Source organism: Macaca fascicularis, chromosome 5, assembly GCF_037993035.2.
Source record: "Macaca fascicularis isolate 582-1 chromosome 5, T2T-MFA8v1.1".
NCBI lineage: Eukaryota > Metazoa > Chordata > Mammalia > Primates > Cercopithecidae > Macaca > Macaca fascicularis.
The window spans coordinates 190,939,390-190,945,605 of NC_088379.1; positions in this window are offsets into that span (position 1 = coordinate 190,939,390).

Genomic DNA, 6,216 nt, shown 5'->3' on the forward strand with positions numbered 1-6,216 from the left:
GTTTTCAAAAATGTGTTACATTTATAAAAGTATGTTTAGATTCCCAATTTTTGTATCATTTGGCAAATACCTCTCTATTCTACATTTTCTAATACAGAGGTATTTATTATTTCTACCTATGTAGCAAACTTTCCCCAGTAAATTCGAAGTATATGTCCCTATATATTTGCAAAGGCTTTTCATAATTTATGAATACTCCATTGTAATGTTTGTTTCAGAAGATTATGCTCCTGTGTGGTAATCATCATGGATTTGATTTCATCAGACATTTATTAAGCACTTTGTTGGTGTAAGATTTTGCTCTAAGCATTATATTGAACAAGACAGTCTTTGGCCTAAAAGAACTTAGATTCTAGTGGAGGAGACAGACTATAAACGATTAAATAAAAACATAATACAGGTCAGGTAGCAATAAGTGCTATGAAGAAACAAAGCGAGGCAAGGTGACGGAGTGAAAGGAGCTGAACTTTCCATCGAGCGGTTGGGGATGGCTGTGTTGCAGAGGTGATATTTGAGCAAACCCCAAAGAAGATGAGAAAAGAAGCCTTGGAGATATCTGGGGAGAAAGAATTGTAGACAGAGCAAAAGACATGTGCCTAAACCAAGAGTCCACCTGGAATGTTTGAAGAACAGCAGAGAGGCCAGTGCCTGGCATGCAGTTGGCAAGGGAGTGAATAATAGGAGCTCAGTGAGGTAACAGGAGCTGAGGGACTGAGGTCCCTTTTGGACTATGGGAAATCTTAAGTAGTCTGAAATAAGAAGTCACTGGAACAGTTGAGTTTTGGGGATAGAATGATATAACCAACAAGAGATGATCATGTTTCAGTCAAATGATAGTGGTGAGAATCCCAGGACTGGGGATGTGTTTAGAAATTTCAGCCAAAAGATTTGCAATTGGATGAGAGTTGGAGTGTGTCTACAAAAAGATCAAGAATGCCTCCAAGGCTTTTGGCTTCACGCTTGGAAGGATGGTGTTGGCATTCACTGAAATTGGAAGGACTGCAAGGGGAACGCGTTTGGCAGCATGAGGGACATGTTATGTGTGAGGTGCCAATGAGATGCCTAAGTGGAGATATTGAGATATTTGGATATCCACACGTGGGTGTGGAGGTGAGGTATAGACTGGAGGTATAAATTTGGGGATTGTCAGCATGTAGATGGTATTTAAGAACTGAAACGGATGAGGTAACCAAGAAAATGAGTGTAGAGAAATGGAGGAAAAAGGAGTTCTGAGCCTTGTGCCTTCTAACATCTAAAAGCCTGGGATGTGAAGGAAAACCAGCAAAGCAGACTGAGAAAGAATGACTGGTGAAGGGAAATAAGAGTTAGGAGAATATGGCATCCTCAAAGTGTGTGTGTGTGTGTGCATGCAGGGGAAGTGTTTCAAGGAAGCCACAGGGACTTAAGTATGTTGAATGCTGTTGATGAGTCAGTTAAGATAAGGTCTGAGAATCGGACTAAAGGTTTAGCCACATGGAAGTTACCAGTGGCCTTAACAAGATCTGCTATGTGAATGGACAAGGTGAAAGTCTGCTTGCAGTGGGTTCGGGAGAAAAGGAGAGAAATTGAAGACAGTCATGGGCAAGTCTTGTAGGGAATTTTTCTGTACAGAGGAGTAGGGTAATTTGTGTGTGTGTTTGTGCGTGTGTGTGTGTGTGTGTGTGTGCGTGTGTGTGTGTGTGCGTGCGTGCGTGTGTGCGTGTGTGTGTGCGTGTGCGTGTGCATGCACGTGCGTTTCCTAGTAAGGTTCATCTTGATGAGTGTCTTCATTATTCAGTATAAAATGTTGATCCAAAAAGAAAGATAGCTGTAGTGTTCTCTGGAGAACGTGTGGGGTGTATTCCCACTGGAAAATTAAAGAAAAAGCTGACAGAGCTGAGTGAATAGTAAGTTATAATTCAGAAGCAACATTCAGAGAAGGACACACCTTGTGAAGTATGTCTTCAGAGTTCACAAAAAGAACACTGTGGGGGTGAAAGTTTTAGCTTAGAGGGCAAAATATTTCAAAAATACACAGAATCAAAATGATGTTAAAAATAAATGAGGCATTCCACTACTGTTTATTGAAGAATAGTTCATGTGAAACTGACCTACTGAGAACAACTATAAAAGCTGTAAATGGACAAGAAACAGCTCTTTGGAGGTACACGTGGACACCCACATCCACACCTACCCAACCCCCCAGCACAAAGCAGCATAACTTCAGGAAGCAAATTGGGAGACAACAGGAATAATACATTGAGGTGAACCCCATATTTGCTACTGTTTTCTTTCCCTGTATCAATATATTTTAGACTAATAATGGGGCATAGAGACCAGGAAAAAGGGATACCCTCAAAATTTGTGACAAGCTCACTAGACTGCCAAAAGGAATGATGTTGGGAAATGTCTCAGACTTTGAATTGACAACCTTGAAGGACTAGACTCTAGGAGTCAGGGCAAACTCAGTACAGACGAGTGCTTAAAACACTGGAAGCAGAACCTAGAATCAATGAAACCTCTGTTTACATCCAGGTTATATGCCTGCACTTTATATGACCGTACTTTATACTTTATACTTTGTTTGCCTGGGTATCACCAGTGGAGCCTGCAAAACCACAAATATTGCAGAATGGCAAATGTTGCTGCCTGAACATTCCTCTGGAAGCTTTGTCTCAGAGGGGCACCTGGCTGTATGAGGTGTCAGTTGGCCCCTACTGGGAGGTGCCTCCCAGTTAGGCTACTCGGGGGTCAGGGACCCACTTGAGGAGGCAGTCTGTCCGTTCTCAGATCTCAAACTCCGTGCTGGGAGAAGCACGACTCTCTTCAAAGCTCAGTTGGAAATGCAGAAATCACCCGTCTTCTGTGTCACTCATGCTGGGAGCTGTGGACTGTAGCTGTTCCTATTCAGCCATCTTGGAACCTCGATTTTCGAGAGTTATTTCTTTCAAGGGAAAAGGGAGCTGGCAAAGCTGAAATCTGTAAAGCAAGCTGGAAGGCTGGAAATTCAGGTAAGAGTTCAGTAGTGAGTCTGAAATCCACAGGACAAGGCAAGTAGCCTGGAAATTGTGGTAGGGTCTCTGTGTTGCCATCTTGAGGCCAGATTCTTTCTTCTTCAAAAAACCTCAGTCTTTTTTTTTTTTTTTCTTTTTTGAGACAGAGTTTTGCTCTTGTCGCCCAGACTGGAGTACAATGGCGCAATCTCGGCTCACTACAACCTCCACCTCCTGGTTTCAAACGATTCTCCTGCTTCAGCCTCTCAAGTAGCTGGGATTACAGGCTTGTGCCACCACACTCAGCTAATTTTGTATTTTTAGTAGAGATGGAGTTTCACCATGTTGGTCAGGCTAGTCTCGAACTCCTGACCTCAACTGATCCACCTGCCTTGGCCTCCCAAAGTGCTGGAATTACAGGCGTGAGCCACTGAGCCTGGCCAAAACCTCAGTCTTTATTCTTGAGGCCTTCCCTGGTTAGATGCGGCCCACTCACATTCTGGAGGGCAATCTGCTTTACCCTAAGTCTACTGATTTAAATGTTAACCACATCTTAAAAATACCTTGACAGCAACATCCAGATTGGTGTTTGACCATACAACCTGGCCCCATAACCAAATCGGCACATAAAATTATCCATTGTGATAGGTAAGACTTCCGCAAAGAGATCTAGAAAACATTTCCGGGAGAAATTAACCAAGACCCAAATAAATGAAGCGATATATCATGTTTGTGGATTGGAAGACTCAGTGCAGGTATTATAAAGATGTCAGTTCTCTTCAAATTGATTTTTGTATTTAATTCAATCACAATTAAAATACCATCAGGGAGTGTGTGTGTGTGTGTGTGTGTGTGTGTGTGTGTTATTATTCTAAAATTTACAGGGAAATAAAAAGCACCCACCCAAAATAGCAAGATAGTCTTGATGAATTTGAAAAACAAGTTAAATAACTTATACCAAAAAATAACAAGACTTATAAAATTTTTGATTGAAATTACCTGTTATTGGCACACAAATGGACAAATAATAGAGCAGAACAGATCATATACATGTGTACAATCCCCTGATTTATGACAAGGTGACATTCTGTGCATTGATTAAAAGACAGTCTTTTCATTAAATTGTATTGAATCCATTTGATATTCATATTTTTATTTAGAACGGTGTTGAACTCTACTATCACATACATACACAAATACATTACAGATGCAAGTTCTTGGATCTAAATTAGAAAGGGAAGATTATGAAGCTTTTAGAAGTTAATATAAGAGAGAATATCTGTTTTAGCTTGTGGTAGGCAAAGATTTTCTAAGATGCATAAAACATTAATGAAAAAGATAAATAAATTGGACTTCATTAAACTTTAAAACACTCTTATTCATTCAAGTACATCAGCGATGGTTTGACTGTTACCCAAAGTTCAGGTGCTAGAAACTAATCCCTAATGCAACAGTGGTGAGAGGTGGGACCATTAAGAGGTGATTAGGCCATGAGGGCTCTGCCCTCACAAATGGATTAATGCTACTATCATGGGAATGGGTTCCTAATTAAATGATGAATTCGGCCCCCTTCTTCTTGCTCGCTCTCGTTTACTGTTGTGCCTTTTCACCTTCTGCCATGGGATGATGCAACAGAAGGCCCTCATCAAATGTGGCTCCTCTGTCTTGGACTTCCCAGCCTCCAGAACCATACTGGTCTGTGATATTTGATTATAGGAGCACAAAATGAACTATGACAACATCATTAAGAGGGTGACAAGGCAAACTACGGAGAGGAAGAACCTTGCACTACATAGCTGGCAAAGGATTTGTATTCATATATAATTTATTATATAATAATTGCTCAGTCATTATTTAAATTCCTACAAATCACTAAAAATCCAGACAATTACAATGTTAAACATGGGAAAATGATTTAATAGGTACTCTCTGAAATGGCCAATAATCTTTTGAAATGATGCTCACTGTCCTAGGTTACTAGGAAAATTCATACTAAAATTTCAATGCTCAGCCTAGGCAACATGGTGAAACCCTGTCTCTACTAAAAATACAAAAATTAGCCTGGTGTGGTGTGCACCTGTTGTCCCACCTACTCAGAGGGCTGAAGCGGGAGGATTGCTTGAGCCTGGGAAGTTGAGGCTGCAGTGAGCTGAGATCATGCTACTGCACTACAGTCTGAGTGAGAGAGTAAGATCCTGTCTCACAAAAATAAATAAATAAGTTAAATAAATAAATAAACAAACTCAATGCAGTTTTACTACAAGACTCCAGCTAAGACAATACCAAACATTGACAAGTATATGGAGCCACTGGAACTATCAGAGATTACTCATGAGTGTGTAAATTGGTACGAATTTGGAAAACTGGCAAGAAGTACTAAGTCTAAATGTGTGCATGCCTTATGATCTAACAATTCCATTCCTGGGCATATTTACAGGAAGGAGAAATATGTATATATGTGTATCAAAAGACATCTACAACAGTGGTCATACAAAATTCGTCACAACATAGGAAAACTGGAAACAATTGAAACATCCATTGGCAGTAAAATGAATGATAAATTATAATATATTCCAACAATGGAATAATATACAGCTGTGAAAAATAAGGGAAAATATTACACATGGCAAAACAGTCAATATAGATTGTCATAAATCAGGTGATTGTACACATACATATGATCTATTGCTGTTTTCCATTTGTGTGCCAATTACATGATTTTAATTAATAATTTTATAAGTCTTGGTATTTCTTGGTAATAAGTTATCTAACTTGTTTTTCAAATTCATCTAAACTTAGTGTTGAGTTTAAGAAGCCAGATATGAAAGAGTGCGTGCTGTATGATTTCACGTTGTATTGCATGATCTAGGTTGTGGTTACATGGAAGTGATGGTGTTTGTATACTTTATTTGAGCCTGGTACTTGTGATTCAAAATTTCACAACAATTTCCTGCTACCCTTTATGATTTGATGTGTGTAAGTAGAGTTTGCAGATAATGTAGTTCTATACTGAGCTATGAATTTATTTTTATAGTGTAATTTTTTTTGTATTAAGAATCATTCTGAGTGACAGAAAATTTGGGAAATCAAAGTATTAACATTTATAAAACCATTCTGTTGTTTATAACATATTCTGGCCATGACTTTCAAAAGCACTGGTTTCTAGGGGGAGAGAGTATCAAAGAAAGACCTTGACTAAAGAAAGCTCTTTCAAGTGGGAAGGGCATCATAGAGGATGGATCTT